This window comes from Mobula birostris, chromosome 1 (genome assembly GCF_030028105.1).
Source record: "Mobula birostris isolate sMobBir1 chromosome 1, sMobBir1.hap1, whole genome shotgun sequence".
Lineage (NCBI taxonomy): Eukaryota > Metazoa > Chordata > Chondrichthyes > Myliobatiformes > Myliobatidae > Mobula > Mobula birostris.
The window spans coordinates 132,855,125-132,876,575 of record NC_092370.1 but is presented as its reverse complement, the minus strand read 5'-3'; the positions used below and the strand labels follow the sequence as shown (position 1 = coordinate 132,876,575).

At 42.4% G+C, this 21,451-nt stretch overlaps 1 protein-coding gene across 2 annotated transcripts in view; it reads right to left on the bottom strand.

Moving 5' to 3' along the window:
- dok6 (docking protein 6) overlaps positions 1-21,451 on the bottom strand; it is a 605,271-nt gene that overhangs the window by 158,565 nt on the left and 425,255 nt on the right. The gene's annotated exons all lie outside the window — the stretch shown is intronic.

The window sequence follows — 21,451 nt, the reverse complement described above, 5'->3', positions numbered from 1 at the left end:
CAGAGTTTGGAAGACTCAGGTCCAGCCAGTGAGCTTCAGCTTCTGGACTTTCAAAACGACCTTTGTCCCTCGACCCAGAGCATTGACCCCAGGACACGTCAATCACCGGATATTAGGCCATGATCTCCAGACTTGCCAATGACGGGACCCTGGACACAATGCCTCTAACTTCAGTCTCACCAATTTTCAAACCCAAGGGGCATTGGAAGGTATTTTCTCCCGCTCACACAGAACACTGACTCTGAAATCCACCAAAAAAATTGCTGATCCTGGTGGTGGCCCCTTGTCCACTCTCTGCCCGTCACCAATGTCCCACACCTGTGTTGCTGGTCTTCAAATGTGGAGTGGAGACCTAGATTCCAGCCTGATCTCCAATTTCTCTTACATCCCTGTCCCTAAACCCTAACCTGACACCGAACTCTACCTGTTGAGTTCCTCCAGCATTTTGTATGTTTTGCTTTGGATTTCCAGCATCTGCAGATTTTCCTGTGTTTGTGATGCCCCGACTCTTCTCTCTGTTTCCAAAACCATCCTTATGAAACTCAAAAAAAATTAAAAATTAAACAATCCAAAGGCAACTAAATCTGAGCTGAGACTTAACGGAGGCCTTAGTTTGGCACTACTTTAGGAAGTTTAGTGTTGACATATTCTGAGACCTATGTGTACTCACCTCTGTCAAGCCTGTGTTCCTTTTAACCAGAGCCTGAGATTAGTTAAGTAAACCAATGTTTCAAATAGTTAAAATGAGGGACACTTCCATTAAAAGATGGTCAAATTAAGTGTAATAGTTTTTAATACATTTAGATTGAATTTTACTCAATTTAGATGTTCTCCAGCTGACATGACAATGAAGTTCACACAGGGTTGCACAGCTGTCAACAGGTAGGAGGTACAGTGGAAACTTGTGGCTCATAGTATACCATTTGACACTTACTTAGGGTGTAGCCAAACCTTTCTATGAACTGAAAATTAATCAGCCCATTTAACAAGAAGTCTATTACTTAGATGCATTGGTCATACGATCTTCAAACAAGCTGCTTGAAATATTATTTGATGAGGTAGGAATGATACTCTAAGCAACACAAATTCATTATCACAAACACAAGAGATTCTGCAAATGTTGGAATTCCAGAGCACCACACACAAAATGCTGGAGGAACTCAGCAGATCGGACAGCATCTATGCAGAGGAATAAGCAGTCGAGGTTTTGGGCCGAGATTCTTCATCAGAACTGGAAAGGAAAGAGGAAGAAGCCAGAATAAAAGAAGTGGATGGAGGGGAAGGAGTACAAGCTGGAAGTTGACAGGTGAACCCAGATGAGTGGGAAAGTGGATGGGTCAGGGAGGGGGGATGAAGTAAGAAGCTGGGAGGTGGTAAGTGGAAGAAGTAAAGGGCTGAAGAAGAAGGAATCTGATGGGGAAGGATTGTGTATTGTGGAAGGAGGAGGGGCACCAGAGGATGGGATGGTCAGGAGAAGAGAAGAAAAGAGATAGGAGGTGAGCTCGAGTTGGGAATGGAAGAAGAAGGAAGTGTGAGGTGGAAATATTACTGAAAGTTAGAGAAATTAATATTCATATAATCAGGATAGAGGCTAATTAGATAGAATATGAGGTGTTCCTCCTCCGACCTGAGAGTGACCTCATTGTGACAGTCAAGAAAGCCATGGCTCGACATGTCAAATTCATTAATGAATTCATTATTTGACAATTAGAACAAACTTGGTTTGATCTAGTCTTTCACTTTAAAATTGTCGCTTGCTGTGAACATACACATTTTTGGGTCAATTAGAAATGTCATTCTTTGATCTTTTAAACTCAGTCATTTATTGCTGTAGAAAATTTCAGTCTAATAGTTGTTCAGTGACTCTGAGGAAGCTTGGATCAGTTTTGTGTGTGGCTTCTCTGGTTGATGCAGACTACTGTGAGCAAGACCGAAGGCATCAATTAATGAAGAAGAAACCAGGGGTTAAAAACCTTTGAGGACTCAACTGAATGGGTATATAATCAGATGGGGTGAGGTGTAGTTATGGTGAGAGGGTGGATGGGTATGGCAACCCAAGGCCAACGATAGAGTAAGTTGGTGGAAGAGTCCACTCAGAAGAAAATGAATGCCTTCATCTTGCAGGTCTCAACTCCTCAGTTATGTGTGTTTCAGTGTACAATTAGCAAACCTCATCCACTTGGAATAATTATGCACACAACTTTTTTTTTAAGTGTGATGCATGCCTTGCAACACAGTCATGCAACAAAGACACGGAGGCTGTAAGATAAAACTGGAAGCAAACTGCAGTTATGTTTCATACATGCTCATATTTAGCAATGAGATTTTTGATAAAATTCTATCACATACAAACAAAATGCTGCATACAAATGATAGGGCTTCTTGATCGTCAATCTTAATGATCATAGAAAAATAGGTGCAGGAGTAGGCCATTCGGCCCTTCGAGACTGCACCGCCATTTATTATGATCATGGCTGATCATCCAACTCAGAACCCCGCCCCAGCCTTCCCTCCATACCCCCTGACCCCCGTAGCCACAAGGGCCATATCTAACTCCTTCTTAAATATAGCCAATGAACTGGCCTCAACTGTTTCCTGTGGCAGAGAATTCCACAGATTCACCACTCTCTGTGTGAAGAAGTTTTTCCTAATCTCGGTCCTAAAAGGCTACCCCTCTATCCTCAAACTGTGGCCCCTCGTTCTGGACTTCCCCAACATCGGGAACAATCTTCCTGTATCTAGCCTGTCCAATCCCTTTAGGATCTTATACGTTTCAATCAGATCCCCCCTCAATCTTCTAAATTCCAACGAGTACAAGCCCAGTTCATCCAGTCTTTCTTCATATGAAAGTCCTGCCATCCCAGGAATCAATCTGGTGAACCTTCTTTGTACTCCCTCTATGGCAAGGATGTCTTTCCTCAGATTAGGGGACCAAAACTGCACTCAATACTCCAGGTGTGGTCTCACCAAGGCCTTGTACAACTGCAGTAGTACCTCCCTGCTCCTGTACTCGAATCCTCTCGCTATAAATGCCAGCATACCATTCGCCTTTTTCACCGCCTGCTGTACCTGCATGCCCACTTTCAATGACTGGTGTATAATGACACCCAGGTCTCGTTGCACCTCCCCTTTTCCGAATCGGCCACCATTCAGATAATAATCTGTTTTCCTATTTTTGCCACCAAAGTGGATAACTTCACATTTATCCACATTAAATTGCATCTGCCATGAATTTGCCCACTCACCCAACCTATCCAAGTCACCCTGCATCCTCTTAGCATCCTCCTCACAGCTAACACTGCCACCCAGCTTCGTGTCATCTGCAAACTTGGAGATGCTGCATTTAATTCCCTCAGTTTCAAATATAAATGCTTCCAGTGGAAAAAAAACAATAGAGCAGGGTTTCATAGCGTAGTGGTTAACACAACGCTTTACAGTACCAGTGACTTGGGTTCAATTCCTGCTGCTGCTTGTAAGGAGTTTTACGTTCTCTCTGTGTGGGTTTTCTCCGGGTGCTCCGGTTTCCTCCCACAGTCCAAAAACGTACCAGTTGGTCGGTTAATTAGTCATTGTAAATTGTCCCGTGACTTGGCTTGGATTAAATCAGGGGATTGCTGGGCAGAATAGCTTGAACGGCCGGTGGTAATGGGTTGGGGAGTGGCACTGAAGCCATTACTATCAACGGCGAGAATCTCTGTCAGTGGAGTGAAGGAAGATGAGAGATGACTTGATAGAGGTGTATAAGATGATAAAGGGCATAGATCAAGAGGATAGCTAGAGATTTCTTCCAGGGCAGAAATGGCTAAAATGAGGGGGCCTAACTTTAAGGTGATTGGAGGAAAATATAGGGGGGATGTCAAAGGCAGCTTTTTTTATACACAGAGTGGTAAGTGGATGCATTGAGCTGCAGGATTGGTGAAGGAGACAAGTACATTAGAGCCATTTAAGAGGCTCTTAGACAGGCACATGCATGAAAGGACAACAGAAGGCTATGTGGAGGGGAACGGTTAGACTGATCTTTGAGTAGGTTAAAAAAATCAGCACAATATCATGGGCCAAAGGGCCAGTACTGCGCTGGAATGTTCTATGTTCTATGAAATTGGTGAAAGTAGCAAAGTGCCTTCATACACAACAAGTGTCAGTAATGCAAACCAGTCCAGCATTGTTAAGGAGCAAGAAAAAGGCCTTTAAATTGTAAAGTACACCGAAAAAGACCTTCTCCTTCTATGATACGCAAACATCCATTTTCACTACATTAGCAGAAGTCGGTATTCCACCTGCAAACTGTATATTAGACCAACCCAGGATATCTCTTCTCTGCAAAGTCTGTTATATAAATGGAGCGGCTTATAACCAAAGTTTTGCAGAGGAGTTTGTTTTTATCATGATATATGTATTAGACAAATAAATTCATTCATGAAGCAATAAATAACCTATAAAATTATGGCTCTTAGGTTCAGAGGCTTGATACTTATGTTCCAAGTGAACAAGTTTATAATCCTAAAGTGATAAATTAGTTGTAAGATCACTTTTGATAAAATAGCACTTGTAGTTCTTAGTAAGAGGCAATTGTGGACATTATAGAAAACGAGAAAGTCTGCAGATGCTGGAAATCCAAATCAACGCACACAAATTAATAGATAATCGAAGTTTTAGGCCAAGGCCCTCCATCAGGACTGAGAAGGAAGGGGGAAGATGCGAGAATAAAAAGGAAGGGGTGGGTGAGGAGAAGGAGGATAGATGGAAGGTAATACGTGAAGCCAGGTGAGTGGGAAAGGAAAGGAAGAAGAAGAAGGAATCTGATAGGAGAGGAGAGTGGACCACAGGAGAATGGGAAGGAAGAGGGGACCCAGGAGGAAGTAATAGCCGGGGAAAAGAGGTAAAAGGTCAAACTAAGGAATAGAGGAAGGAAGGGTCGGTGGGGACAGTGGTGATTTTTTTTTACCGGAAGGAGAAACCGATATGGGATATGAGGTGTTGCTCCTCTCCCCTGATATGACTGACATTGCTGATGTTACTGTATTGAAGGCAAGTGAACTAAATCCTGTTCAAGCTATTTTCTCATCACTGGCAAATCTGCTGTCACCACTCCTCTCCTCAACTTCATAAATTCTGACTTCTTCAACTTCATAAATTCTGAATAACTCTCTATCTATAACCCTCTTCCCACTCCAAACCCTAGTTCCATTAGTTCTGAAGAAAAACATTCTATCTTACAGCTGACTAGACTTGATCTGCTGGCCTCTAGCCCTCAGGTGGTAAGTTGTGATCATGCAGTGATGGTGCAGGAGCATAACGTCACCTCTTGCTCGAATCTTACTTGTTGTTAATGTAATGCCCTGGTTCACATCTTTACTGTTATGCTGTAGGTATTTCATTGAGCAACTCTGTAAGAGCTGCTGTTCTGCTTTTCAGCCTGTTTGGTTTATTGATGAAGATACGGGATGATGTGGAATGTGTGCCATCTAATTAGCAGGAAGCTTTCTTAGTGAAGGACACTAAGGTTGGGTTTGGGGCTTTTGTCTGAGAGGAGATGAAGAGAGAAGACGCTGGGGAGAACTGGTCGTAGTATACGATCCGGTTGGAGACCTGTTGTTCGAGATGGATTGCGAATGACGTTCAGAAGGTGGTGTGTGCTTTCACGTTGACAGAGGACCCAGCGCGTGAGTGACAGAGAAATTCAAGATGAGCTCCAACTTGTGCACGTTTGACTGTTTAATTAGAATGGGCCCTTTTCTTTTTGTTATTCTTTACTAACCCTTCAGTTAAGATTCATAAATATACAGTAATTCCTTTAATCGTATGCCGTGCACTATCTGTTACTTCGTGGCATTAGTTTGTAACAGGGCAGCGAATGACACAGCATCCACACAAACCGGGGTTTGGGCTGGGATCGACCGCACCTCAATCTCACCAGCTTGGCGGGGCTGGAGGTGTCTTCCCTAGACTTGCGCAGCCAAGGAAACCAGGGCGGTTTCATTGTGGGGGCTTGTCTGGGATCGATTTCATTGAATGCTATATGATTGCCCTGAACAATGATGCAGTGGGTTTGTTTAAGTCTGTGTTAAACTATTGGTCAGTAAAGTGATCATGATACGTGGTTATTGATGCTGCAGGGGTGGAGCGAAGGCTTGATAAAATGGCGGGCAAAGACCTTGTTCTAGTTCAGACTAGCACTGACATAACGGCAGTAGAACTGCCTGGTACAGTTGGTGCCCGGGAGAGGGGGGCCGTCAGCTGTCCGTACTCCCCGGGAGAGGGGGGCCGTCAGCTGTCCGTACTCCCCGGGAGTAGGGGAGTGACGGTGAGCATGCCGAATCAGAAGCCGAGTTTCCCATACTGGGATGAAGACTTTAATGACACATTGTTCTTGTCTCTGCTGAGCGAGGAGAAGGAGTGGTCTGATGTAGGTCTAATGAATCCTCCAGTGAGGGCTGAGCATTCTGAGTTGGTGGCAACAGAGCAAGGAACGTCCTAAAGCAAAATACCCTATTCCTGAAGGCTTACTGGGGCCAAGCTTAGTGCATTGCTACGGATTGTGGGTATTTATGCTAGAGACATACTTGATACTGGCTCTTGGATTACTCTGCTGTACCGCTCATATTACAACTGGTACTTGATGCATTTTTCATTTGCGCTAGAGATGACTATCCGTACAATAGTTACTTGTCATTGAAGTTAGAAATTTTGGAGGTAGATGTGGGAGTAGCCGAGGTCCTTGATACATTAGTGCTGGAGAAAGCTGAAGAGAGCTTTCTGAAAACATTGTCCATTCACCCTGTGTTCCGAGCTGCCTTTGAGGAAGCGTGTGGCTGCACTGGGCTGGACTTGAGGAGTATGTATTACCAGATACCCACGAGTGAGGCTGATAAAGGGAGAACTGATCTGAAGTATGTGTCTGATATGAGAAGGGAGCTGAAAAAGGCTTATGAATTAGCGGAGGTCTTGACTACCAAGCAGAATCAAGGACATAAGCAGAGGTATGATCAAAAGGTTAGGTTCTCCCAACTCATGTTGGGAGACCGTGTCCTCAGCAAGAGTTTGGGTCTACCTGGGAAGCATAAGCTGGCTAACTGCTGGGTGGCCAGAGTCAAATGCTATATGTATCAGTTTTCTGGATGAAACCAGAGGATGGGAATGGTCCTGTCAAGATTCTCCATTGGAACCAGCTTCTACCTCTGGGACAAGAGGTGTGTGTTAACCCAGAATCTGACCTGGACCCTACACTTAGTAACAGGACTCTGCAGCAATGTGGTGAGACTGAAGAACCAGCAGCAAGAAGGATTAAACTGGTGGCTGCCCTTGAATGAGATACAGACCCGGAGGATGAGGAAATGGGGGTGTGGTGTATGCTACCTTTTGCCAACTCCACAATAATTGAGGAAGAGATTCCCAACATTTCTCATGCTGAGGCAGGTGAAATGGGGGAGGGGGTGGGGGGGGGGACTAGCAGTGCTTAAGCAGGCTTATAGCTGGACCATGAAGTGGGGCTGGGCTCTAAAGTAACTGGGGATGAAACTGAGCTCAGACAAGTGACTGAAGATGTAGATGATGGGATAAAGAGGTCTCAAAGAGTCAGGAGATCCCCAGATAGGCTGGTCTATGTAGCACCAGTGGAACAGAGGGTTGCGACTATCACCTGGTCAGATATGTCACTACCATTTAAGAATGAATTGGAGGTTCTGACATCATGAAATTCCTTTGAAAATGTAGTTATTAATGACAGGATGACAAATTATTTCAAAACCATAAGGACATGACTATTTATGGTGTGGGGAGAGTGTAATGGCCTGGTTCACATCTTTACTGTTATGCTGTAGGTATTTCATTTAGCAGCTCTGTAAGAGCAGTCTGTTCTGCTGTCAGCCTGTTTAGGTTATTGTTGAAGATAAGCGATGATGAGAAATATGTGCCATCCAATTAGCGGGAGGCTTTCCTGGTGAAGGACAATAAGGTTGGGCTTGGGGCTTTTGTTCGATAGGAGGTGAAGGGAAACGATGCTGGGGAGAACCGGTCGTAGCATACAATCCAGTGGGAGACCCGTTTGCTTGAGATGGATTGCAAACAACGTTTGGAAGGTGGTGTGTGCTTTCATGTTGACTGAGGATCCAGTGTGTGAGTGACAGAGAAGTTCAAGATGAGTTCCAATTTGTGCGTGTTTGACTGTTCAATTAGAATGGGACCTTTTCTTTTTGTTATTCTTTACTAACCCCTCAGTTAAGATTCATAAATATAATTCCTTTAATTGTATGTAGTGCACTCTGTTATTTCGTGGCATTAATTTGTAACAGGGTAGCAAATGACACAGCATCCACACAAACTGGGGTTTGGGCTGGGATCAAGCACACCTCAATCTCACCAGTTTGTCAGGGCCGGAGGTTGTCTTCCTTAGGCTTACACAGCCAAAGAAACCAGGGTGGTTTCGCTAAGTTGGCAGGAGTTGGAATCTAATTGGATGACATGAGTCGGGGGAGGAATGGGAGGGAAGTTACAGAGTCAAACAGAGATGGCTGGTACATTGGAGCAATTAAAAATGATGAGAAGAAAAAGATGAAGGAGCTGAGGGGACAGAGCTGGCAGTCTTCATCTGAAAATCCATGAGCACATTATATCTGATATCCACAAATAATTCTCATCCTTATCATCCATCTTGTGGACATAGTTGCACTATCTGCTGAATGTTACAAATATGAAAATTTTTGCCAATTTATCACACTCACAGAAACTATTCTAATGAGTAATAAATTCAATACCAATTGGGACCTACTCTTTTACCAGATAGTATTGAGTTTTCTGTTTATCCTAATGCAAAATACTCAATCAGGCAAAAGGATGCAGTATATTAAAGGTTATAATAGAGTCATACAGCAGACTTGCCCACACTCTCCCCAATTTTCCTAGATTTAACCTAAACCCCCTGTTCCTTTACTATCCACATAGCTACAGTATGTACCTTTCAAAGTGTTTTCTAGATGTTCTGATTGTAACTGGATCCAATACCTCCACCAGCAGCTTGTTCTGCATATATCCACCATCCCCTGTGTGAAAAAGATTGACCTGAGACCTCCTTTAAATACTTCTCTTCTCAACTTAAACCCAGTTTTAAACTCCCCTATTCTTGAAAAATGACTGTGATAACATCATCTGTCTATATCCCCCATAATTTTACAAGCCTTTTTGAAGTCATCCCTCAGCCTCCTATGCATCAGTAAGAACAACCCCAGCCAGCCCAATCTCCCCTTTTACCTGAAGCCCTCCATTGAAGGCTGCATTTTGATAAAGCTCTTCTATACTCTTTCCAGCACTACCACATATTGAACTAGAAAACCTGTGGTTATGAAGTTACATCCCAGATTCAATAAATATGTAGGTACTTGACATGCTTAAGGTTGTGACAGTCGGTAGTATTGTGAAAACAAGCCCTCACTACCTATTAAAGGCTGCCAATGGCGTGCAATTCAAATAGCCTCTGACAACTAAGTCCAACTCCTGGCCTTCATGTGTGGCTTAGCTACTAAGCCAGGCCGCACCATTTCTACTGACAGGAGAAGCGGCAAAAGCGGGTTATTGGTACCTTAAAACCATACACTTTGGGCAGATGGAGCTCATCAGCTGCGTTTGGAGAAGGAAAACTCTGATCTCAAGCCCCTGCTGCCTTACAGCTATACCCACTCATGGGGAAGACTCAAGAGTAAACCCTGTGGAAAAATCCGGAGCTGGAGTCTGTAAGGCAGTCCTACATTGAGTTCAATGCGAACTGGCACCTCCTGTGAAGCTGCTGGTGCCAAAATGTATCGGCTTCTGCCATTCCTTTAGATTTATCAGAGGGGAAACTTGCTACGTGGACAACAGCTCGCTCTCTGTGTTGTACTGCCCTGGCTTGCGCATCATTTAAACCAGTGGTCCCTAACCACTGGGCCGCGGACCGGTACCGGGCCGCAAAGCATGTGCTACCGGGCCGCGAGGAAAAGATACGATTTGGTGATATGAGTCAGCTGCACCTTTTCTCATTCCCTGTTGCGCTCTGTTGAGCCATTACGCATGTGAGGTCATGACCCGCGGGTCATCTGTGTCAGCGCGGGAAGGAGATCAACTCCTTAAGCTTGCAAATGACGGCGGGCTCAAAAGTATGTTTGACATAACATCTCTGCCGGCATTCTGGATCAAAGTCAAGGCTAAATATCCTGAGATAGCCACGAAAGCACTGAAAACATTGCTTCCATTTCCAACATCATATTTCTGCGAAGCGGAGTTTTCTGCAATGAATGCAACAAAAACTAAATTGCGGAATAGACGACATAAGGAACCCCCTTCGAGTATCGCTGTCTCCCATCACCTCTCGATGGGACCGTCTTGTTGCAGGGAAACAAGCCCAGGGCTCCCACTGATTCAGCGATATTGGTGTGTTGCAATGATTTTATATGTTCATACGGGGAAAATATGTGCTGTGTGTTTAATATTCAAATGTTACGTAAAATGTTATGATGCTATTGACTTATATAACCATATAACAATTACAGCACGGAAACAGGCCATCTCGGCCCTTCTAGTCCGTGCCAAACGCTACTCTTACCTAGTCCCACCGACCTGCACACAGCCTACAACCCTCCGTTCCTTTCCTGTCCATATACCTATCCAATCTTTCTTTAAATGATAATATCGAACCTGCTTCTGCCACTTCCACTGGAAGTTCGTTCAACATTTACTTCAAGCTCCCTGTCCTCCCCTGATAATTGACTTATCACTACATTCATGCAAGGAAAATATACGCTGTGTTTAATATTAAATTCATTAGATAAACCCTTTTAGAAATGAAATTGAGTGTATTAGCCACTTATCATCTATATTCCGGTCGTGATTAACACCCCACCCCACCGAACAGAATCGCCAAAAACAATTTGCAGAAAGAAAATTGGCAGGTAAACGCATGCGCAATGGAGCCCGCGCAAGGCTACATGGTCATTGTAGTCTTTCTCGGGGTAAATACAACGTACTTGACTGCTACTCTTGGCCGTTGGCAATCCTACTTCCTCCACTCCCCACCCGGTTAGCTGGTCCGCAAGAATATTGTCAATATCAAACCGGTCTGCAGTGCAAAGAAGGTTGGGGACCCCTGATATAGACAACTGAGGCGCATCGTCCATAGTTGACTCTGACCATCGGAAGGCCTCTCTTAAGGTGGTGTTCTAAAATACTGGGTGTTCTTAAAATGGAGCAACTAGTAGAGGAAGTGAAAGCCTGTTGATTTCATAGGGTCATGGAGTGGTACAGAACAGAAAGTACTTGAGCCCACAGAGTTCATGTTAACTGTCAAAAGAACCAATTATAACCATCAACAAAGAAAATATGTTGTTCCATTTATTCTGTTCCAAAAGTTCAATTTTCAAAGTCAAAGTATCTACAAAGTAAATTTATTACCAAAATACATATGTGTTACCTTGAGGTTCAATTTTTGACAGGCATTTACAAGAAAAGAAAGAAATACATAGAATTTCTGAAAGACTATACACAAAGACTGACAAACACCCAATATACTAAAGAAGACAAATTGTACAAATACAAATAATACTGATAGCATAAGCTGTAGAGTCCTTGAAAGTGAGTCTCTAGGTTGTGGAATCAGTTCTCTGTTGAGTTTATTCAGTAGCTTGATGGTTGAAGGGTAATAACTGTTCCTGAACCTGGTTGTGTGGGCCTTAAAGCTCCTGTACCTCTTCCCCAATGGCAGTAGTGAGAAGAGGGCATGGCCTGGATATATATAGTTGCTGCTTTCTTGTGGCAGCACTCCTTGTAGGTATCCTCAATTGTGAGGAGGGTTTGGTCTGTGATGGACTGGGGTGTATCTATCTCTTTCTGTTTTTGGCCATTGATGTTTCCATACCAGACCATGATACAACCAGTCAGGATACTCTCCACTGTGCATCTAAAAAGTTTATACACTTCAACGAAATTTCAACTCAGATTTTTTTTTATTCTTAAAAAAATATAATGCTGGTCAAACTTTTCCCATAACTACAGCTCCCACACCTGCAGTGACCTTGTAAATCTGCCTTGTACCTTCTCTGGTGCTATCACAGACTTATCTTCACTTCAATCCCTCATGATGCAATTGATTCTTTTTGGCCTCAGATAACGAAAGACATGATCAATAATTCTATGGTCTTTCCAATGCTGAATGAAAATAAAAAAGAGTGCATATGCCAGAAATTGAAAACAAAACGGAAATGCTGGAAACACCTTGCAGATCAGCCAGCAAAGGCTTAATCTGATGCATGAATTTTGTTTTTCAATCAATTGGCCTGATGAGTGTTTCCAGTATTTTCTTGCTTCCTAATGCTACACTCCATGAAAGAAATGTCAGTCTGCTGACACTGAAAGATGGCTGACTCTCAAAGCTGAGAAGCAATTGATTATTTATTTGTCACACATGCTGAGAGACAGTGAAACACTTTTGCTTCCAAAGCCACATAGTCTCCGATTAAATGGACTCAGAAAGCTGGCGTTAATTCCTCAATTATACTTCACTTGTGCAGAAGGGGAACAGCATGGATCCTGTCACCACTCTGTTCTGAATTTTGAACAGAGAAGTACAATTTTTATGCAGGGTTGACAAGTAGTTACGGATTTTGACCATTTGGTAAACTGTGTAGGTTTGGTAACTGTGCTGTTTCTTACTTGAAAGTTTAATAGCCATTCACAATACAGGTGTTAAAAGGTAGTAGAAACGAAGCTAACAGCCAATCATACCTTGAAGTTAGTAAAGTCATTGTCCCTTAGTTGGCCTGTGTGCTTCGCATCGTTCCATAACATTATCTCGTCTCCGTAAACAAAATGGATCTGACAACCTGCTATTCAAAAGCAAGTTATACTATTCAAAGACCTTTCTTGCCTCGGCTCTCTGTGCTCTATCTGCAGTCTATCCTTGCCTGGACATTGTTAACCCTTGCCTTACCGCAACTTTCACAGCCAACCAGACAGATCATTTTGTACGTAAGTGCATTGAAGTTCTACAGAAGGGGCGGGGCAGACAAAATACTGAATATATACTATAGTTACAATTACAGATGAATTGCAGTGAAGGTAGTCAAATAAAATTGAAGTAAACCAAATGTCCATCCTTGGTCAGTTTTTGCCATTACTTAATGGCCACCTTGAGAATTAGTAACCCACTAAATTCTGGTCTTCAGAATGTGGCCAAACTTGGGAAGAATTGGAAAAGTAGTGATGGGGACAATATGCCTGTATGTCTGTTTCAAGTTCCTTTTATTCCACTAAAATTTGTAACGAGTTTGTTTTAGTCAATACATACATGGCATGATATCTCAGAAGAAATTGCAACTCCAAATCACAAAGGATCGAGGAATTTGATGAAAATAGGCCAGCATAGGTGGAGTGGAGAGCCAGTGAATTTTTCCCAGGGTATAAATGACCAATACAAAGGGCAGAATTTAAGGTGATTAGATAAAACTATCGGGTGGGGGGGGGGTGTCACATGTAACTTTTTTACACAGAGAATGGCAGGTATGTGGAACACCCTGCCAGAGGTGGTAGTAGGGCCATGATACATTAGGGCATTTAAGAAACTTTTTGATAGGCACGTGGCTGGTAGAAAAATGGAGAGTTATATAGGAAGGAAGGGTTAGGTGATCTTAGAGTAGGTTATAAGGTTGGCACTACATTGTGAGCAGAAGGGCCTTTACTGTGCTGTAATGTTCTATGTTCTATGAACTATGTAGCTCTCTCTATTGTTACTGGACAGAAAACAAAGCAACATCAATATCCATTTGGCAGGCGAACTACTGGATACACCTGAAGTTGATAACCATTTCCTTTGTCCAGTTAACATTAAGGAAATGGTTATTTGCTTGGCACAGGCCTTGAGCTCTTCCACCTCTGCTCTGTAGGCCATCTCATCACTATTGGTGATGAGCCCCACCACTGTCGTGTCATCGGTGAACTTGACAATGTGATCACTTGGGTGCTTAACCACGCAGTCGTGTGTGAGCAGAGTGTATAGCAGTGGGCTCAGCATACAGTGGAGGGGGGCACACCCATGTACCCATGTTGAAGATGTTGGGGAGGGAGGAGCAGTTGTGATTCCTGAGGTCTGTTGGTTAGGAAGTCTAACATCCAGTTGCACAGTGGTGTATTTAGACTAAAGTAGGAGTTTGTTCACCAAGGTCTGTGGGACAATAGTGTTCAATGCCGAACTGAAATCCAGGAACACCATATTAGAGGACTTAATGGCTTGTCAGCTTGCTATGACCATCAAAACATGGAGGAGCCATCACGTACTCCCACAGCGCCCAATGATCCAGCAATTTCAGTCTCTGAGGCTGACGTATGAGCAGCCTTTAGGAGGATGAATCTGGCCAATTACTATATACCTGAATTACTAAAAACCTGAATCAGGCAAATTACTAAATACCTAAATTACTAAAAATTGCCGATCAATTGGCTTGGAGTGTTTACTGAGAGCTTTAACCTCTCACGTTGGCAGTCTGAGGTACCCACTTGCTTCAAGCAGGCTTCAATTATACTGATGCCTACTAAGAATGTGGTAACCAGTCTCAATTACTATCATCCAGTAGCACTTACATCTACAGTGGTGAATTGCTTTGAGAGGTTGGTAATGAAACCTATCAACTCGTGCCTGAGAAGCAGCCTGGATCTGCTCCAGTTTCCCTTATGGAACAGCAGGTCCACAGCAGATCCCATCTCATTGACTCTTCACTCAATCCTGGAACATCTGGACAGCAAAGATGCATACACCAGGATGTGCTTTATCAACTACACTTCAGCATTCAATACTATCATCCCCTCAAAGTGGATCAATAAGCTCCAAGATCATGGACAATTGGATCTTCAATTCCCTCACTTGCAGACCCCAGTCGGTATGGAACGACAACAACATCTCCTCCACGATTTCCATCAGCACAGGTGCACCACAAGACTGTATGTTTAGCCCCCTGTTCTATTCACTTTACACTCATGATTGTGTGCCTAAGCACAACCATATCAAAGTTTGCTGATGTCACCACTGTCATAGGTCAAATCAAAGGTGGTGATGAATCAGCATATAGGAGGAAGATTCAAAGTCTGGCTGAATGGTGCCATAACAACAACTTCTTACTCTGTGTCAGCAAGACCAAGGAGCTGATTATTGACTTCAGGAGAAGGAAACCAGAGGTTCATGAGCCAGTTCTCATAAGAGGATCAGAAGTGTACATAGTCAGTAACTTTAAATTCCTCAGAGTTATTATTTTGGAGAACCTGTCCTGCACCCAGCATGTAAATACAATTACTTTCTGAGAACTTTTTCAAAGATTTGGCACGACGCCTAAAATGACAGATTTCATTGGATGTGAGGTGGAGACTATATCGACTGGCTGCATCACAGCTTGGAATGGAAACGCTAATGCTCTTGAATGGCAAACCCTACAGAGAGTAGGGGATATAGCCCAGTACATCACAGGTAAAGCCCTCTCCACCATTCAGCGCACCTACACGAAACATTGTTACAGGAAAGCAGCAAGAACCCCCAACACCCTAGCCATGCTCTCTTCTCGCTGCTGCCATCAGGAAGAAGGTACAGGAGCATCAGGAATCACACCAGCAGTTCTGGAACAGTTATTATCCCTCAACCATCAGGCTCTTGAACCAAAGGAGATAACTTCACACTCAATTTCACTTCCCCACTGCAGCCCTCCAGTGAAAAATGATATCGTATCTGTTAAATAGGGGCCATGGACAATTCTGATTTGATGGAGAATGGACGCGAAAGCACAGAGGAGCATCTGGAGAAATTTCTGAAACGCCCGTCCGCTGCTGCCGTTACTGCGTGGTCGGAAATCTTTTGGAGGGTAGGCCTCAAAATCTCCGGCCTTGCCTGCTTATGACCACCTAGAAGGAGGTCAAATCATCTGGACAGAGATGGCACTCAGTACTCGGTGTCGGAGAGCTGATCAGGGCTCGAAGTTTTCGGACGACTCAGAGTGGGATTGTGGTCGGCATGGCAGGGAGAGTTTTTCTTCCTTCTCCCGTCTGCGTGAGATGTGGGACATTTGAGAAGCTTTGGACTTTTACTGTGCTCATGGACTTCTTCATCAAGTTATGGTATTGTTGCACTGTTGTAACCATATGTTATAATTATGTGGCTTTATCAGTTTCTTCAGTCTTGGTTTGTCCTGTGTTTTGTGGTATCATACTGGAGGAAATATTGTATCATTTCTTAATGCATGCATTACTAAATGACAATAAAAGAGGACTGCATGTCTTCATAATCATAAATGTTCCCACAACCTATGGACTCTTCAATGCATGTTCTTGATATTTTTTGCATATATTTTTTATTATTATTTCTTTTTGTATTTGCACAGTTTGTTGTATTTTTCACATTGGTTGAATACCCAAGTTGGTGTGGTCTTTCACTGATTATGTTATGGTTATTATTCTGTTATGGATTTATTGATTTTGCCTGCAAGAAAATGAATCTGAGGATGGTATATGGTACTTTGATAAAAAAATTTCCTTTGAACTTTGAACTAGAAGACGGAATGGAATTATCAGCAATGAGCCAAGCGATGATGAATAGCCAGGGTGTAAACTGGCAGCAAACATAATGAAGCCTTTGAGTACTTCCAAATGAGGGGTGAAATAGTCATAGTCATAGTCATACTTTATTAATCCTGGGGGAAATTGGTTTTAGTTACAGTTGCACCATAAATAATAAATAGTAATAGTAGTCCAGGACCAGCCTATTGGCTCAGGGTTTCTGACCCTCCAAGGGAAGAGTTGTAAAGTTTGATGGCCACAGGCAGGAATGACTTCCTAAGATGGTCTGTGCTGCATCTCGGTGGAATGAGTCTCTGGCTGAATGTACTCCTGTGCCCAACCAGGATGGGAGACGTTGTCCAAGATGCATGCAACTTGGACAGCATCCTCTTTTCAGACACCACAGTCAGAGAGTCCAGTTCCATCCCCACAACATCGCTGGCCTTACAAAAGCATGGATATAGACATCAGAAATCAAGGACCAACTTTATTTGCCTTATGCATTTACGTGTATTAGAAAACTGCTGTGGTGCTTTGGTCAGGGTGTGACATTAGATTAGATTAGATTCAACTTTATTGTCATTGTGCCGAGTACAGATACAAAGCCAATGAAATGCGGTTAGCACCTAACCAGAAATGCAAAGAATACTGTGATTAACAAAATAACTGAATAAAAAGTAAGTGCTACAGCACACAAATATAAAAGTACTGAGACACTACAATGTCGGTGCAATACTGCTTAGCGCTGTGATGTGAGGCTCAGCTGGGTCACAGCCTCAGGGAAGAAGCTCTTCCTGTGCCTGCTGGTGCAGGAGTGGAGGCTCCTGTAGTGCCTACCGGATGGGAGAAGAGTAAAAAGTCCATGGTTAGAGTGAGATGCATCCCTGATAATACTTTTCGCCCTGCCCAGGCAGTGTTTATGGTAGATGTTCTCAATGGCAGGCAATTGGGTGCCGATAATCCGCTGACCAGTTTTCACTACACGCTGGAGTGCTTTGTGATCCCATATGGGACAATTTTCATACCACACTGAGATGCCGTTGGTGAGTATACTCTCAATGGTACAGCGGTAAAAGTCCGTCAGTATCCTGGGACAGAGGTGAGCTTTCTTGATCTTGTCCCCACAAGCTTCAAGATCGCCACCATCGAGTGAAATGCAACATGATATAACAACATTCAACAGTTATGAATAATAAGGAATTAGATAAAATACTGTAAGTTGGAGGTTAAAATATGGATATGGAATAAGATGTGCATTAAGACATAAACAGCAGCATGAATTTAAAATGTAACCAGCATTTTAAAAACCTATTCAAAGTGTTTACAGTGCAATTCAGTACCTGATACAGTAACAGAGAAGTACAGAACAGAAACAGGCCCTTTGCTCAATCTAATGCCAAGAACATTTAGACTGCCTACTCCCATCGACATGCACTGGGACCATAGCCCTCCATATCCATGTACCTATCCAAACTTCTCTTAAATGTTGAAATCGAGCTCTTATGGACTAATGCTCGCAGCTCAATCCACACTCTCGCAACTCTTTGAGTGAAGAAGTTTCCCTTATGTTCCCCTTAAGCTTTGCACCTTTCACCCTTAAGCCACGACCTCTGGTTATAGTCTCTCCCAACCTCAGTGGAAAAAGCCTCCTTGCATTTACCCTATCTACATCCCTCATAATGCTATATACCTCTATCAAATCTCTATGTTCTTCTATGTTCTAAAGAACACAGTCCTAACCTGTTCAATCTTTCCTTAGAGCTCATGCCCTCCAGATCTGTCATCATCTTTACAAATTTTATCCGTACTCTTTCAATCTTGTTTACATCTTTCCTGTAGGTAGGTAATTGAAACTGTACACAGTACTCCAAATTAGGCCTCATCAACGTCTTATACAACTTCAACATAACATCCCATCTTCTGTACCCAATACATTGATTTATGAAGGTCAATGTGCCAAAAGTGTTCTTTATGTCCCTGTCTACCTGTGACACCACTTTCAATGAATTATGGACCTGTATTCCCAGATCCCCTTGTTCTACCACACTCCTCAATGAACTGTGTAAGTCCTACCCTGGTTGGTCCTGCTGAAGTGCAAAACCTCACAATTGTCTGCATTAAATTCCATCTGCTATTTTTCACGTTATTTTCCAGCTGATATAGATCTATCTGCAAGCCATGATAACCTTCCTCACTGTCCACTACACCCCCAATCTTGCTGCCATCCACAAATGATAGAGGTGGGGGAGGTGTGTGTGGGGGGTCTAACTAGAATGGTTGATCAGATTAACTGTCTGGGAAAGAAACTTTTACATTGGCATGAAGTTTTTGTTTTAATAACCTTATAGTGCTTTCCAGAAGGGACCGCTTTCAATGTAGCAAAAAAAAAATTCTTTACTTGGGTGAAATATAAAACATTTCACCAATTCAGACCCAATATACCCCTTTATTTGGTGTTGACTTGGTAGCTATCCCTTTAAAAATAATTTTGCATTCATATTTTATCTTTCTTCTGTAACTAATACAATTTATTTGAGGGTAGTCTTAACAGTTACAGCCCATTTGGACAAGACAAAGTAAGCCACTTTCAACAACCATATTGCATGACCTTCTTAGTTATATGGAAGACTTCAGTTCAGTACACTACTTGCTTGTGTTTATTGTTTGAATGTCTTTTTTTCTCTCTGCACATTGGTTATTTGATGGTCTATTTTTAATGGGTTCTGTTAGGTTTCTTTGTTTTGTGGCTGCCTGTAAGGAGACAAATCTCAAGGGTGCATAATGTATAAACCGTTTGATAATAGATGTACCTTGAACTTTGAATCTTAAACTGAATAATTGATAACTCTGTGAATCCATGTGGTGATTGCAAAAGATTGATATAGCTTTGGCAATAATAATGAAATGAAAAAGTGGAGAATCAGATTTAAGACTTTTTAACTCAAAAGTAATTTAGACTAAGAATGTAATATCTTATTAAATGCAGTGACATAGTTCAACTAGCAGTGCAAAAATAAATGTGCTTACGTTATTTCTTTGTTCCTTAATAATAACTTAAAAGTTTAACCCTAAAAGAAGTTGAAATGTTGTAGAGATACTGAATAACTTTAATAGCTAAAATAACTAGCTGTATTTATTTTTGGCCATTGTTATTCCAGGTATTTCACTGCAACTTTACAGACATTAAAGCTGTTGAATAATGGAGCTGGGATTCCCTGCTGAATGAAAATTAAAAATGCGTACAGATCCCTGAGGTTCCCAAAGATCACACCAGCTAACAGACTGGTACAGAAATATTCTTAATATATCATTACTTACATCTGATTCCTAAGAAAAACTTTCACCAATTCAGTGAGCTTCCATTTTTGTTAAGACTAGTTTGAGGAAACTTGTATGCTTTTGGGGAGTTTATATCAACACATCTATGCAAACCCCCTTTTCTACTATGCTTCAAAAAATCCAACTAGAGTTTTAAATACAGAATATCTGCCAGCTTGTTCTATTCAATTGATATTTGTCCAAATGCAGTTCCTTAAGGTTGTCGTAGTTGAGGGAGGTAGTGGGTATAAATTCTCACTATCTATTAAATGTTCCTGATGGTGTGTGTCTCAAAAAGTCTCTGACAACCAAATCCATTTCCTGGCCTTCACGTGTAGCTTAGCTACTAAGCCAGCAGAACCGTTCCTACTGACAGGAGGAAGGGCAAGTGCGGGTAACTGGGGCCTAAAAGCCAGTCACTCTGGGCAATTGGGGCTCATCAGCCATGGGTGGTGACTTATCTAGGAGAAGGGAAACTTTACTTCCTTGTAGCTATAGCCACTCATGGGGAAGGCTTCAGCAGTGAACCCCGAAGAAAATTCCAGAGCTGGAGTCCCTCAAGCATCCTATGTTGAGTTCGATGCCGACTGGTAACTTCTGCGCTGCCGCTGGTGCCAAACTCTATCAGTTTCTGCCATTCTTTTGGATTCAACAGCTGTGTGGAGAGGAGTATCCCGATGCATGGTCAACAGCTTGCTGCCCTGGCTTCTGTACATGCAAATAACTAGGATGCAACATCCATGGCCAACCCCCACAAAGGCCTCTCTGTCCAACTGCTCTCTCAATCTATCACAATAGCACACTCAAGTAACTTCTCCACAATGAATTTCATAGCAATATGTATACAATTTTATGTTTCCTTCTCCAAGCCCCCTTCAACAATAAATTGGAATGTTGGTTTACTATTGTTACATGTATTGAGGTATAGTGAAAAACATTGTTTTGCATGCCATCCATACAAACCACTTTATCACATCAGTACATTGAGATAACACAAAGGAATAGTAATTGCAGAATAAAGTGAGATAGTTACAAAGTGATGTACAGGCAGACAGTAAGGTCAAGAGGTCCCTCTTACCATACAAGTTAAATAATCTTATGACAGCAAGATAGAAGTTGTCCTTCAGCCTGGTGATACATGCTTTCAGGCTTTGAATCTTTTGCTTGATGGGAAGAGGGGAGAAAAGAGAATGGCTGAGATCTTTGATTATGTTGACTGCTTCACCAAGGCAGCAAGACGTGTCTATGAAAGAGAGGTTGGTTTTTGTGATGTGCTGATCTGTGTGAACCTAAATGAATTAAGTGAAAAAGAATTTCCAATCCAAATGATTGGTTCCTGAACTTTCAGAGCACTGTGGTTAAAGTATCTGCAATATCTTCAGCTATTTCTTCGATGCCACAGGATCTAAGGCAAGAAGTCCTGGAGATTATTTATCTTGAAACTCATTGCCTTCTTCATACTCAAGCTGATTAGATACACTCCAGATGAATTTCCAGTTTTCTTAAAATTATGTCAATTTATCCTCCCTTTTTAGGAAAGACCAAAGAAGTAACAGCGTAGGAAATTTTTCATTTCTAA